At 49.2% G+C, this 15,441-nt stretch overlaps 1 protein-coding gene across 4 annotated transcripts in view; it reads right to left on the bottom strand.

Moving 5' to 3' along the window:
- PRKG1 (protein kinase cGMP-dependent 1) overlaps positions 1-15,441 on the bottom strand; it is a 266,544-nt gene that overhangs the window by 215,965 nt on the left and 35,138 nt on the right. The window contains exon 1 of one of the 4 annotated variants that reach the window (XM_027898761.1): positions 1,815-1,836. The exons of the other annotated variants lie outside the window; for them this stretch is intronic. The gene's annotated coding sequence lies outside the window, so the exon portion shown is untranslated. Of the gene's footprint in view, positions 1-1,814; positions 1,837-15,441 lie in introns of those variants that run through there. 4 annotated transcript variants of the gene reach the window in all.

Below are 15,441 nucleotides of genomic sequence, written 5' to 3'. Positions count from 1 at the left end.
TCTCTGCCACATCTGAGCACCTTACAATTAGACACTAACACAGAATGTCTGGAGAAGAACTCAGTTGTGCCTGGGTGTTATTAGTGAAGGATTATTAGTTAAGGTGAGACTCTGACTGCAAAGAGCATGAGGGAAAAGCACCCCCAGCTGCCCTTAAACAGTGCTGGATGGAGGAGCAACCACCTTGAGACCCAGCTGCTTATTTATGGGACTATTTCATGGAATCACAGAATGGTTTGGGTTGGAAGGGGCCTTAAAGGTCATCTCATTCCACAGACTAAAGCAGGCTCAGTCGCTTGGGAGCTCCAGCAGGAAATATTCCATCCATCCTTTCAAATGAAAGAAGGGAAAAGCTTAGTCTGACATGTTTGAAAATGAGGCGATACTAAAAATACATTGTCATAGCTACTACAAGAGTTCCTCTATTGTTCCCTGCGAGAGAATATTCATCACTCTAATAATTCAGAAAAATTATTCATGCAGTGTCATTAGCAGGCCCACACACTGGCCCATGCCAGGCCTTCAGCAGCTTCCACGTTGTTTTATTACGTGGTTTCCTTCCAGTGCAGCTCACGGGTGCCATTTCACATAAATGCCAGAGAAAAAAAAACCTATTTATTTTTATACTGAATCCCTGAAGCTGGAAAAGCCCCCCCAGCCCATGGATCCCCTGTGCCCGATGCCCACCAGCTCTGCCAGGGCTCTCCTATTGAGAGCCCAGAACTGGGCACAGATTAAAGATATGAAACTCAGAGCATAGAAATAAACCCTTAGTTCACAATTATTCCACAACAAATGCTTTTCCAGACCGCAACATTCCTTAATCACCATCATTATTTCAAACCAGCATCTATCCCCAACTTGTGAATACAAAAAACCTACCTAGTAATACAACACAAAAGGTATTTAAAATGGTCAAACCCCACTCCTGCCACGGCAACTAAGTGGTTTAAACACAGTACAGCTGCTTTTTTAAGTACCTCTTATTTTCAAATAGTGTTTATTCTGCATTTCCTGAAAGAAACAAAACACAAACAAAATCAAGCACAATATTTGTAAAGGACCGGGATTGTTTCCAAACAAGCCAGTTCCAAGGAGGAAGCAATTCCATGAATATTTCCTTAGTGCTGGAGCAAAGGTCTCCTAATGCAGAGGGTCACTCGGGGTAGGAAGCAGTTATTGCCATCCTTCCTCTGCAGAGGAGGGAGCCTGGCACTGAGCCATCCCCGTTTTCCTGAAAGATTTACGATCCAGAGCGATGGGAGGTTTGATGAAGAGCTTAAAAAAAGGACACAATCCTCTGCCACACATCCTGTCCCAAATCAGTTTAAGTCCATCATGGTAATTAATAAGGCAACAGTAGGAAGAAGGTAATTGCATTCCAGTTCTGCACAAGCCATGCAAAAAGAACTGTAACAGGTTTGCTAAAAATACACTTGACACGTCAAAACCCGGCCCCTCAGCAGGGAAGAGCACAGTGGCGTGTCCATCCCACACCTCCCAGTCCCGTGCTGGGGTTTGTAGGTGTGAAAAAGGGCCCTGAGATGCTTCTCCACAGCGTGGGGGAGCTGAGGGGGGACTCTGCCCACCTGCAGGGCTGCCTCCGGCCCTGGGGAACAACATCCCATCCTGTGATGCTTTGCAGTGCTTGGCAAGAGGCAAAGTGGTTTGCAGTGCACGCAGTAACATCCCAAAGCCTGCAGTTATCCTGACAATAATTCACAGTTTACAGAGAACAGAATAAAGAGCCATCTCAGGCTCTTCACCCACAGCAAAAAGAAAACCCACCCACATTCCCTAAGCCAGATTTGTACCTTTCAGCAATAAATTTATTGTACCTTCATACAACAAATGTCAGAACAAGAAGTTAATCTTCGTCCCGAAAGGTCTTATTTGAACACTGGAAAAGCCACTTGCTGAGCTGAAGAAGGGAAGGATTTAAGAGCAGATGGAAAGATCATGCCATGCCCATCTAGGGACGCTTCCAGCACAGCCTGTGCTGGTGCAGCACCAGTGGAGCCTCCAGGACCCTGAGGTTCAAGGGGAGCTACACAGGGATTATCCTCCAGGCAATCTGCTGCTGCCAGGAGCTCATTAAATAGAGGTGGATCAAGAATAGGAAAAGCAATGAGGAGTTCCATTGAGACAGCAGCAGTGCAATTGTGAATTTTGCTGTGTTCACCCCCCCAGCTGCACACCCAAACCACTCCACACTGCCAGCAAGGGAAGTGGAAAGCAAAGTACTGGGCAGGCAGGCTGGAAGATGCCTAAAAAAAGGGAGGCAAAAAAGACAGTTTGGAATAACAGCCAAGAAGAGGGAAAGAAAAAAAAAAAAAGGCAAATTTTTCTTCAGCTGTTTCTCTCTCCAAGGTTTCAGTTAAGACCTTTCAGTAATGCCAATACTAATGAGGGGAAAGGAGTATTTTTTCTAGAGCCTCCCCATCAGGAACCTGCCAACTACTGCTGATGAACTCAAACCCACATTTATGAGGGAAACACCTACAGCAATTTGACCAAGCAGTGACAGAGCTCACTCACATCCAGGGCACCTTTTTTGGCACCAGCATCAACACTGCTGTAAAAATGCAAATTAAATACACAGGTACACCCTTCACATCTACCCACCACCTGAACCTGCCGAGTGTGCTTGTACAAACTCACGCCCAAAGCCTTTTTGGGGAGCTTCCACATCCATCCACAAAGAACTGAGCTGATTTCTGCAGATAAGAAGCATGGAAAAATAAAAAAAACAATTGCAGCCTCTGCCCCAGAACATGACGAGAGACACAAGGACTGAGCCAACCCCTACAAAACCCGTCTGTTTAAAATCCACACCGAGAAATGTTTGGAAGTGTTTACCTTCTACGAAACGTGGCCATGGAAAAAGAAAAAAAAAGAAGAAAAACAACCCTTCCTTAAAAAGAGAAAACACAGCCAAGTATTAGTCCTGCTCTAGATTTCCAGAAACTATCCAGCAGCATCTGAATACAGTGAAAAAAAGGGATCAGATATTTTTTTGAGCTGTCCCTGGACATCTCTCCATTTCCAAAGGGAGCATCCATTCCAAGTGACACAAAAAGCAAAGGCTGCAAGTCTCTAGCAGGTTTGGGGAAGCTTTTTGCTCAGAGGTCACACTCACAGAGCTGCTAACTCTGATTTTAAGCCCTTGTGTACCTAAAAAAGAGCACGTGAGACTGGAACACACACACTGCTCCAGAATGGAACCCCAGGATGGTTTGGGTTGGAAGGGATCCGAAAGACCATCTTGTTCCACCCCCTGCCATGGGCAGGGACACCTTCCACCAGCCCAGGCTGCTCCAAACCCCGTCCAACCTGGCCTTGGACACTCCCAGGGATCCAGGGGCAGCCACAGCTTCTCTGGGCACCCTGTGCCAGGGCCTGCCCACCCTCCCAGGGAACAATTCCCTCCCAGCATCCAACCTGAATTTCCCCTCTTTCAGTCTGAACTCATCTCCCCTTGTCCTGTCACTCCAGTTGCTGATGAACAGCCCTAACTCCACATCAGCTGTTTGCTTTGGCTCTGGATAAAGCCCACTCTGAATGTTCCTTAAGGGGAGTTTTAAGTGTGACTCTGGAGAGCTATTCTTGTCCCAGTAACTGGGATTAAGCACAGGATTCAAGTCTGGCACTGAGGAACACCAAGGCCCTTAAATACACTTACGGATTTTTTTTGCAGGGCTTGTCTTCCCCACAACACACAACCCACAACCCACAGCCTCTACATTTGAAAGTAGGATCTTAAGGGTCTTGAGCAAGGCTGTTCCTGCACAGTTGGATGCAAGAATATGTTCTTCACAAGAGCCCACTAAAATTTTTAAGCAAAATGCCAATTTAAAAAGGGACAAGCAACAGATAAAGTAACAGTGCCCCGACCTAAATCTGTAAACCAGAAAGATAATTCCCCCCATTTTCGTTTTTCTTGTACTTAAATGCAACCTGGAGTTGCAGAATCGAGTTGCTCTGCAGAGAATGTTGCTCAGACAGCTCCAGTTTGGATTTCTAAATATATCAGTTCACTGCTGTTCATTATACCAGATTCTGGCATTCGACATTTCAAAGGAAAAATCATTTCAGGAGATGAAAAAAAATTAAAATCTCCTTTCACCTACGCTGAAAATTGTTGTTAGTCTAAAAATATTGTAGGCAAGAGCTGGTTAACTTGCATTTTAACATGTCTCACCCCACAGATCTCAATTTACCACCCCTTATTTTAGGCTCGTATTTTGCATCCTAAAAAAACCCGGGTTTAGATGCTGGAAATGCTGGCAGGCTCACTGAAAAGAAAAAGTTGGCTCTTGCCAACCAAATTTGCCCACTTCTGAAATATGTGACAGCTCCGAGGAGCTCCCACATGAGCTGCACTTGCAGAAACCACTACCAAACCCTCCGAGAGCATCAGGCAGCTACGGCACCCCCCAAAGCAAACAGCAGAGGCTTTGGGAGCTGATTACAGGTGAAGACAGGGAATCAGCAGAGCACTGAGGCTGGAAAAGCCCCCCAAGGTCACTCAGTCCCCCCTGTGCCCGATGCCCCCCTTGTCCCCCAGCCCAGAGCACTGAGTGCCACATCCACACTCCTGGGACACCTCCAGGGCTGGGCACTCCAAACCTCCCTGGGCAGCCCCTGCCAGTGCCTGACCACCCTTTCCAGCAAGGAATTCCTCCTAACCCATGGCAAAGTGATGCTGAAGGGGGAAGGAGTGACTCCCAGAGGTTTCCTTCGAGGGGTGTTACTCCAGTGCCTCTCACGGTTTTGGCGCTCAGAGCTGAAGACTTTTCTTACTGACAAAAGCAACAGAACAAACCCACCTGTGCCCGTGTGTCCCGACACCAAGGCACCCAGAAACAATGCCACCTCCCCCAGGAGGAGTTCAGCGAGCCAGACTGAGTGGCAGACAACACATCCTGAAGGTCACACAGACCCATCTTGAAAAGAACCACATCCTTGAAAGGCGAGAGTTGCTCCATCCATCACACCACTATCCACTCCTGGCAGCTCCACGCAGCGAGCCCTGGCTGGAGGCAGGGCTGAGCAGCACAGCTAAACGGCAGCTAAAGCAGCGCCCCCGAGTTTATTAACATATTTTGAGGTCTGGGTGGCTTCCTAGTGACAAATGAACGTGTGGACAGTGAAGTGCATTCAGATGCCCCCGAGAAGAAAGTTATTGATGGCACTATGGAGATGGCTTCACCCTGGTGGCAGAAGCAGGAAATCTGCCAAGTGGAGGATAACCTAATTTAAATAGATGCAGAAATCCAATTAGGGATGCTCTGAGCAGAGACAGCTCACTCTGGTCTCCTGGATTAGAGGCTACGAACACGTCACCAGCTCCTCTATATGCACTGTTGGCCAGGGGAGATGGATGTGCTCTGCAGAAGCACTTGGCTCCTCCTTGGCATCAACACATCCAAAGGGAACGCTGCCACAGCCACGGGAATACATAACTGCCTCCAGTGGAAGCCTGGGATGGGGTTTCAGAGAAATTGTGATGTATGGGGAGGGGGAAAAAGTGACAGAGATTTCACATCACTCGCTCTGACTCACCCAACACTTCTGATGGATGTTGCTGTCACCAGGACAGCTCCTGCAGCTCTTTTGCTTTGCTTTGCCTGGAGAAGTCCCCAGCTGAAATGCCAGAGGTGCACCACAGTGGAATGCAGGCAGGCACTGGGAGCCTCGGTCTCCCAATAAATATTCTCAGGGACTGGAAGGAGAAATATTCCTTCCTGCTTCCCGAGGCAGCAGGAGGACTGACGTTATTGGCCAGGCTCTGAGACGTAAATATTTGAGAGATGAGGGGCATTATCTAAATACCTGACCCCTGCCAAGCCCCGGGGAGCATTTCAGAGCAGGTTGTTCCTCCTTGCAGGGGGTCACTCCGGGATACAGCAATCCTGAGCAGAGCACCGTGGTGCAGGCTCTGTCTAGCCTGCTAATAAACCAGATTACAGCAGGCAAGCACCTTTGGGCAGACAAGATGAACTCCAAACAGCCACACAACCTGATAACGTTTAAGCGGAGGAAGAACAGCAGCAGGAAGCTCAGGAGGTGTCTGTGGAAGAGCAGGAGGATGGGCTGGGAGCAGAGTCAGAACATTCAAAGTATTATCTCCTGATTCCTGTTTCCACTGCATGAGCATTGCCTGTCACTATTTTTGCTTGGAAATGCTCTCCCTAATCTTCTTTCAGGAATTCAACTAAGAATCCCAGGCTTGTGAGGCTGCCTTGGGCTGCAGCCAAAAGGAGTACCCCACACAGGGGGGTCCCACGGCCACATCCAGGATGCCCAGGGACAGCAGGAGCAAGAGCAGGACAAGCCAGCCACCTGCAGAGAAGTAGCTCTTTCACAAAACAAAAAAACCCAAAAAACAACACAACTCTAAACTTGGAAAGCGCCATCCCAGGGCAAAGTGTTCATAAAGTCTTGCACTACTTAGTAAAGAACAATCTGCAGGAGACACTTGGAGATGCGTTGCGGATTAAGAGAAATTTCCCTGATTCCCATAACCTGTATAAGACAAACTCTAGGGTCACCTGCAGCCTATTCCCCCCATCCAGTCACACATAAACCCCATTCAGAAAGAACTTAATTGAATTGTTTTGAAAAAAAACAGTGGCAAATACAATATCAAAAGACAAGCACCAAATTCAGATGGAAAGCAAGGAAAAGATGAAGAGCTTTGAAGGACTTTAGGAAACAGCCCTTTTCTTTGATCAAAATAACCCTCCTCCAGAAGCACTGAATGCTTCCAGGAAATTCAGCTTGAAAGGATATTACAGGGGAAACATCCTATTTCTGGCAAATGGGAGGATATTTTTGAACAAGCAGCACACAAACCTCACATTCCGTGGCATCGCTTGTCTTCAGGGAACGCTGACAGGAACGGACACGTGAAGGTAAAAAAGAAGGATGTGACAGCACAAAAGGGTCCTGCCCCAGGTAAAGCTAAGGCAGGGCACAGTGACTGGGAAATCCCAGGATCAGCCAGGCTGGAAAAACCCTCCAAAGTCACCCTGTGCCCGATGCCCACCTTGTCCCCAGCCCAGAGCACTGAGTGCCACATCCACACTCCTGGGACACCTCCAGGGCTGGGCACTCCAAACCTCCCTGGGCAGCCCCTGCCAGTGCCTGACCACCCTTTCCAGGAGAAATTCCTGCTGCTGTCCCCCCTGCCCCTCCCCTGGCACAGCTAAGGCCGTTCCCTCTCCTCCTGTCCCTTGTCAGGGATTGCAGAGCCAGAAGGTCCCCCCTGAGCCTCCTTTTCTCCAGGCTGAGCCCCCCCAGCTGCTCCTCAGAGGATTTGTGTTCCAGACCCCGCTGAGCCTGTTCTGGGGATCACTCACTGGGCCCCAGGAGCAGTTGGAAGCTGGCTGTTCCAGCCTAGCAGCCACAGTCCCAGCGTGGGAGCCGCTGAGCTATTCCCGAGGGAAAGCTCTGTGCAAACAGGGCCATTTACACCAGAAACCAGAGCACCACTTGCTTCTCGAGGACAGACAGCGACATGCATTAAGCAGATTGCTCTTCTGCCTTCCTCAGCAAGCCAAGAAAGCCATTCCTTTAACAAGGCAGGAGTCCTGGAGATCCGTGGTGATGGGAAGCACGCGGATTGCCACCCCGGACAGGCTGTGCAGACAGGAACAAGGCTCTGCTCTGACACACAGGGTGTGTGACACGCACCTGCAGCTTGTCCCTGTCACATCAGGGGCTGGGGAATTCCCTTTCAAGCAAAGACTGTGGGTGAACACAGGGGATGGGATTATCCAGGCAGAACAGAAGAGGAGACAGTGACACACTGATTTGCCAGCAGGTAAATCCAGGAACGCACCCGGATTTTAAAGCACAAGGAATCACACCTTACAGACAAGCTCGACAGCAACCCAAAACAGCTTCAGAAGCTTTAGGAAGGACTGTATCCCAAATCCTCAGGCCTCTGGGATGCTCCCCCTGCACAGCCTCACGTGGCATAAATGGTACACGTACTACAGAGAAAACCCCAGACCAAAGTGCAGAACTTCACGAGCTGAACAGTCAGAGGTTCTAGAGACATCCATTTGAAAACAACCCCACTGAATGCATTACAAGTGAGATACTGCATTAAATTCACTACTTAATTATAGGCACTAGGAGCATGGAAGCATTATGTTTTGTTTCTGTTTACTGTCTTAAAAATCTGACAACCACGGTACAGATGAGACAGGGCTGCTACTCTTAAATTAGGTGATTCACTAATGATTAGGTGGTGACTTTTTTGCTGCTCAGTTTATTCAAGAAGTTATGTCCTATTTTTGTGCTGACTAGATTTGTTTATTCCAGCAATATCCTTTGTGAATTGTTCCTTCGAACAGGGGATGTTTGTCACTGTAGCAGACAAGATAGAAGGGGTTTTTTTCCAGCTTCTTTTTCTGAATTCCTTCTGAATTCTGTCAGCTGGCTTTGTAAGGTTGCTTTCTATTTGGCTGGAGAGCTCAGAGTATCCTCTGAGAGTGAAAGGATGTTGGCCTGCAAAGCCAACCCACCCCTGCAAACGATGGTCAGGATTTGGCGTGGTAGGTGAAATGAAAACACCGCTTGCCCAGGGGTACCCCAGGCTTCAGCATCCCTGCAGGAGTGCCAGCAATGTCTCAGATGCCAAGTATTTCGGGAGAAACACGTCACCGGGATGTGGGGGCAGATCAAACTGCTGGTTGGCTGCTGATTTTAAAGCACCCACCACAGCACATCCACAGCCACGGGCAGCTGGCCACCAGCCTGCTCCCCAGAGGGGGGTTCAGGAGTGCTGCCACTGCTGCCCCCTCCACTAACCCTTGGCTTCCCAGGAGGGCTCTCAGGGGGCACTGCAGAGCAGAGCCAGGGCTCAGGGCTGAGCACTGTGAGAGAGACAAACCAGAGGAGGGCACACAATTGAGTTACCTTTATCTGCAGCAAATGAGCAGCAAACTAAGTTTGCTCCCATAATGTCCTGCTGTGATGACTGTCCTTTCCCTGCATTACTACCCTGCACTTACTCTCCAGTTTTCCATCACCCCCACGTCTCATCCCTTTCCCACTCCATCTCCAAACTCCAGAAGGTTGGCTCCCACTACAACTCTGGACCACCTTCCTTGTTTGTCTGAGTGCCCCACTTGACATTCCCAGTGCACAGCACCATGGATTCCTTCTTCCTTTCCCCATCTTCCCAAATGGCCTCTCTCCTCCTGGTCCCCCTGCAAATTCCTGCCCTTGCCTGTTTTGCTGCTTCCCCAGGGCACTGCCAAAGCAACCCACGAAGCCCAGGCTGAGCAGGAGGGGGGCACAGAGCCGAGCCCCAGGCCAGGAGGGAAAGTCTGACAGGCTGGAAATGGGGCTGCAAGGAGCCAGAGGGTTTAATGTGGAAGAACAGGAAAGGAAGAAGGAAGTAGCAGAGGTTCTTGCATCAGATTTGGTGGAAATTTCCTTCCAGTAGGTAAAGGGAGCTCATCAGAAGCCTGGAGAGGGACTTGGGACGAGGGACGGAGGGAGAGGATAAGTGGGAATGGCTTCCCACTGCCAGAGGGTTTGAGGGTTAGATAGGATATTGGGAAGGAATCCTTCCCTGGGAGGGTGGGCAGGCCCTGGCACAGGTTGCCCAGAGAAGCTGTGGCTGCCCCTGGATCCCTGGAAGTGTCCCAGGCCAGGTTGGAGCAGCCTGGGCTGGTGGAAGGTGTCCCTGCCCATGGCAGGGGGTTGGAACGAGATGGTCTTTAAGGTCCCTTCCAGCCCAAACCAGTCAGTGATTCCATGAAAAGGGGGTAAGGAACCACACACAATCAAAGCAGAACACACAGTTGATCACAGTGAGACAGAGCCAGTGGTTCTCTTCTGCTCCAACCCCCCTGAGCCTGCAGGGAAACAGTTTGTTCCCGCTGTCCCAAATATTTTACAGGACTAGGAATGCAGTTCTGGTCACCTTCTGAGAAGCACTGCTACGTTTTGAGTCTGTTCCACATTGCACAGGCTGCTTTTAGGAAATATTTACATGAAGGAATACACAGAAAGAGCTAAAAGGAGATGGAGAAAACCTGTGTGCCAGAGCTATTTCCATGGAGGAAACAGGAACTACTGGAGGGAGCCAAAACAATTTCAGATCCAGTTTAATCCCAGCAGGCCTGAAGAGTGTCATTTAAAAGACACTGAAGCGGATTTTAAAGATGCTCAGACAATTAATTCTCTTCAAAGTCAAAAGCAGAGCCAGGCTCTTTGCATGTATGCTGACATCCTGCATGTTCACAAGCAGAAATGATCAGAAAGATCAGCCCCAGCCTGTGTTAAACCAACAATGAAAATAACTGCCACCAAAATTCCTGAAAAGAAACCCACCTTCCTTTAGTGAGTTTAAGGAACTAAAAATACAAACCATTGAAGTCAGTGAGCAAACAGCACAACTTTCAGTGTTATCTTTCTTAAACCTGAATTTAAAGCTGCTCTCTCACCCAGCAAACAGGAACAGCAGCAAGAGCCACAAGCAAACCCAAAGCCAAGAAAGAGCAGCTGATTTCTGTGCAGGTTGTTGTTCACCCAGGGACTGCACTTGCACATCTGCTGTAACAGCAGGTTTGAAACATCCTTTATTTCCAAGGGAATGTAGTTTATTTACCCCTGTGCTCACACCATGTAGGTCACTCACTGGGTCATGGGAGAGTCACTTTATCTGAAATGAAATAGCTCTGCTCACCCAACACAACCTTCTATCCAGCTATGGTGCACAGGCAGTCCTTGGAAAAGCACTGTGACTGTGTCCCTGTGAGACAGACTCTCCAGGAATGACAACTGCTGAGTTGTCCCCTGAGAACAGTCATCCACCTCTCCCACTCAAAGGAACCTTCTGCTCGCTTGGGGCTGTTCTGTAGTGCCAGGGCAAGGGGGAACGGCTTCCCACTGACACAGGGCAGGGTTGGACAGGGTATTCTCCCTGGGAGGGTGGGCAGGCCCTGGCACAGGGTGCCCAGAGTAGCTGTGGCTGCCCCTGGATCCCTGGGAGTGTCCCAGGCCAGGTTGGACGGGGCTTGGAGCACCCTGGGCTGGTGGAAGGTGCCCCGGCCCATGGCAGGGGTGGCACTGGATGAGCTTTAAGGTCCCTTCTAACACAAACTATTTTGGCATCCCGTGGTTTTCCCCCTCCAGTCCAAGAAGAAAATTACCAGGTCTTTAATAACCTTTAACCTGGGTGTCCCTTGGGACAAAAGCTCTCTAAAACATTAGGTGCCATGTTTTTAAACCAATGTTAAACTAACACTAAGATTTCAATTCCCACGTTTTTTTCCTGTACAGCTCATCATCTCAGCTGTTGGTGGCATTCATTTCCAACTATTAAGGTGGGAAGAGCCCCCTAAGATCATCAGCCGTGAACCCAGCACCCTCACATTCACATGTCCCCAAGTGCCACATCTACGTGTTCTTTTAACGCTTCCAAAAATGGGCACTCCACCTCCTCCCCCTCCAATGCCTGACCACCCATTCCAGCAAGAAATTCTCTCCAAATATCTGATCTAAACCTCCCCTGGCATACCCTGATGCCCACTTCCCAAGCTGCTCACCAAACCCCAGCAGTTCTCTCCTCCCCAGCTAACTCCTGCCCCAACCAAAGGCACGAGACCCTCAGGAACACAACAGTCACTTTTCCTCTGCTTACTCCAGTTTTATGGATCTGCATTTTTTTTTGGCACCAGTCTGAGAGCTGGGCTATCTGGGGCTATTCTATCCACATCCTGCTTGGACAATTGGCCTTTCTGCCCAAGGAATAAAATCTAACCATTTAATAAATTTCTGTGCTTCTTTCAGGTTGGCTCCTTTTTTCTTTCTTTTCTTTTTTTTTCAATAGAGAGAGACAAGACTGTTCTATTTATAAAGGTCAAGTAAACTGTATGTAGTCTGTGGAGCCCTAAAATCCCTGTGTTATTAAACTAGAATATTTTACTTAGCCAGCCCTTTTCAGAGAGGGGGAAAAAAGAAATCTCTCCCGGTAATATCTTTCCCCCTCCTACCTGAGTTAAGGTCTGTACACAATTCCGTGTACACTGAGGAAAACACAAGTGTTTATTTGTTCTTCACTTGAATTATAACTCCTATTATTTTTTAAACACTCTATAACATTTTTACAGGTTGTTTGGATAAGCCACAGCTATAAATCCCACTCGGCTGTCACACCAGGAGAAAGCCTGGCATCATCTCGTGGGCAAGGAAATAAAACTGCCAAGAACAGCCAAGGGGGTGGGGGCTGAGAAGGGCTTTGCACGAGGTTTACGTGAACCCAGACAAAACCTCCGCCTTCAGACCCATCTCTGCCATCTTCCCATGCTGGAATGACATCCCAAGGGATTGATCCTTCCACACAAATTACTGAGGAGGTCACACAAGGACTCAACTAACTAGGTTCGAATCGCCCTTTGTTTTGTGAGAAGCAGGAGCCTTGTTTTAATCTTTATCCGGCGAACAATTCCAAGTAAACAGGTTTTATGGTCACGCTGGTGATTATGTCACGGCAGAATGCAGCGAGGGCTGTGTGTCAGACAGCTTAAATCAGAGTTAGCTGCACCCAGGGAGCCGCTGGCACTGCACAAAACCCAGGCAGGGCTCTGAGAAAGGCAGCAAAGCAGCAGGCAAACACAACATTCCCACCTACACCCACCCCAGTCACGGCATTCCCAGTTCAACGCTCTGACTCGCACCAAAGCCACAATACACGAGAAATTCCTGCCGATATTCCATCTTAGCTGATCTCCTGCCACGGCCTCTGAGTTCTGAGGGGCTCACCTGAGATCTGAGGGCTGTCCTGTGCCCCTCAACCAGCATCAAACATCAGGTACAACCAAAAAGAGCTGAGCAAGGATCTCCCTGAGCTGCAGCTTCACCACTGTCACATCTCCCCCCAGGCAGCTCTGACAAGTCTGCAGAGGCAGGAGAGGTCAAGGAGAACAAAGAAGTGCCAGGCACAATTACTCTCATGTCATGTTTTTTTGGACAGATATGCCCAGCACACCAACTGGAAATCCAGCAGCAGGAATCCCAAGGGAACAGCTCCACCTTCCAAGAACCAAGCCGAGCTCCACACAGCTTTTAGATTACCCAAGATCACCCCCCCAAAAATCACACAGACAGTTTCTAGCCTGAACTTTAACTATACAAAACTCCTCCTGTCGTTAGTATATCCCTAACAGACAAACCCAGTTTTAAAGGCTGCTGTGGGATTTATTCTCGGGTTAATAGGAAAGGAAAACCTTGAATAACTGTGCCATTAACCTATACCTGCATTAAGGTTTGTTATTTAGGTGGAAATCTGGGAAAAGCGAAGTCCCTGAAATGAGAACGCTGGGATTTCAAGTGCCCTGTTTCTGTTACTGTGCCTTTGCTGTTTAATCAGGAGTGAAACCTAATTCCTAATCTCTGAGTGCTCGTGCTTAGGAAGGAATTACAGTTGCCATATTCTCTGGGATATAAAAACTAATCAGCATCAAAAGCCAAGCAGATCAAAGCCTGCAGTGATGGGGTGGGACCAAAGCCTGTGCTGACCACGGTCCTCTCCTCGGGTGCAACACCAACTCCCCAACTTGGAAACCGGGAGGCAAAGCCACCTGAACAGCACAAGGATGTCTGAGAAGGAAAAAAAAGAAAGGAATAAACTAACTTCCAGCTACACTCTGGCCGCCCCTGAGGTTGCAGGCAGATGAAATCCTCAGCCGTGAGGATTTGAGGATTGCTGGGGATCTGCCGCCTCCCTCTCCTAATCTGCTCTGGCAAGACGGCTGTGCTACTTTGCTTCCTTTAAAAACAGTCAAATTTATGCACACATGAATAAAGGGCTAACTGTACAGTCAGTACCAACAGCAGTGCCAGGAAAAGAGGCTGCTGCAGGGAAGAATGGGAGGGAAATGTGTCGTGTAAGGGCAGATGCCTGTATTCCATCAGTTCTTCCACGGATCAGTAAGGCCACATCGGTCATGGAACAGGCTGGGCTGGAAGGGACCTAAAACACTATCCAGTGCCACCCCCTGCCATGGCAGGGACACCTTCCACCAGCCCAGGCTGCTCCCAGCCCCGTCCAACCTGGCCTGGGACACTCCCAGGGCTCCAGGGGCAGCCACAGCTTCTCTGGGCAGCCTTTGTTGCCAGCATCCCCCCTGGCAGTTTAAAGCATTGCCCTTGCACAGCTCACAAAGGGCCAAGGAGAAGGGAACAGGGCTGGACACGGGGACTGTGTGCCCAAGAACTTGCCTTTCCGCGCCCAGCTGTGAACGATGCCCTTTCCTGACTGCTCAGAATTACTTCCCTTGCACGGAACAAAGCCACAAACAGCCATGACTTTTGCAGACAGTCTAAAAAGCAGTTTTAGGGCGTTGAGGGGGAGGGTCAAAAGCAGAAATCTGTTTATTTGGCACCTAAATATAGCCCAGTTAACTCAGCAAACATTTTTTTCTCTACTATGTGCTATTTTGTCTGCATTTAGAGGCTGGAAGGAACCAGCTGCAGCATCACCATTTGATTACATTCTCTGATGAGGAATTTGCCTTTGTTCCCCAGCAGAAATCTCTGTGCTGTGACCACTCTCCCGAGTCCTGGGCATAAAAATGAGCTTGTCAGCTGAAGCCCCAGCAGTAAGGACAAGCTGCTCTTCACCTCAGCCTTACACGAGCTCTGCTCAGCCATGCCTGGCTCAGCACCGAGCCTCTAATAATCCAGCAGGGCACATCAGGTGGCTGCTCTTCCAGACTGGCCACAGGTTGATGAGTTATTTCATGCAACACGCCCCAGCTGCTGGTTAAAGAGAGCTTTCAACCCACTGCATTCGAGTGGAGGCTGCTGCAAAGACAAGCCTCGTCACACAGCAACCCAAAGTGAGACTCGTTTGAAAAGCATTATAGCCCTCCAGAGTAGTTCGGGGTTTGTTTTTTTCCTTGTCATTTTTAATTTTGTTCTAGGAAAGCCTATCTGAACACCTGCAGCATGTGGAGGAGTGAAAACTTTTATCCCCATTATGACAATTCCCACACTTTAGGATTAGGGCTATAGAGAACAGAATCCCAGGATGGTTTGGGTTGTTAAGGACCGTAAAGCTCATCCCATCCCACCCCCTGCCATGGGCAGGGACACCTTCCACCAGCCCAGGTTGCTCCAAGCCCCGTCCAACCTGGTCTGGGACACTTCCAGGGATCCAGGGGCAGCCACAGCTTCTCTGGGCACCCTGTGCCAGGGCCTGCCCTCCCTCACAGGGACTAATTCCTTCATAATATCTAATCCATTCCCCCTCGAACTGTCCCTCCAGCCCTTGTCCCAAGTCCCTCTCCAGCTCTCTTGGAGCCTCCTTAGGCACTGGAAGGGGCTCTGAGGTCCACCCAGAGCCTCCCCTTTTCCAGGCTGAACTCCCAACTCTCTCACAGCCTGTATTCACAGGAGAGGTAATCAATGATA

This window comes from Empidonax traillii, unplaced genomic scaffold, assembly GCF_003031625.1.
Source record: "Empidonax traillii isolate 1590-97213 ecotype Southwest subspecies unplaced genomic scaffold, ASM303162v1 scaffold620:size424980, whole genome shotgun sequence".
Classification (NCBI taxonomy): Eukaryota; Metazoa; Chordata; class Aves; order Passeriformes; family Tyrannidae; genus Empidonax; species Empidonax traillii.
The sequence above is the reverse complement of the archived record's forward strand: the minus strand, read 5'-3'. Positions and strand labels throughout refer to the sequence as shown.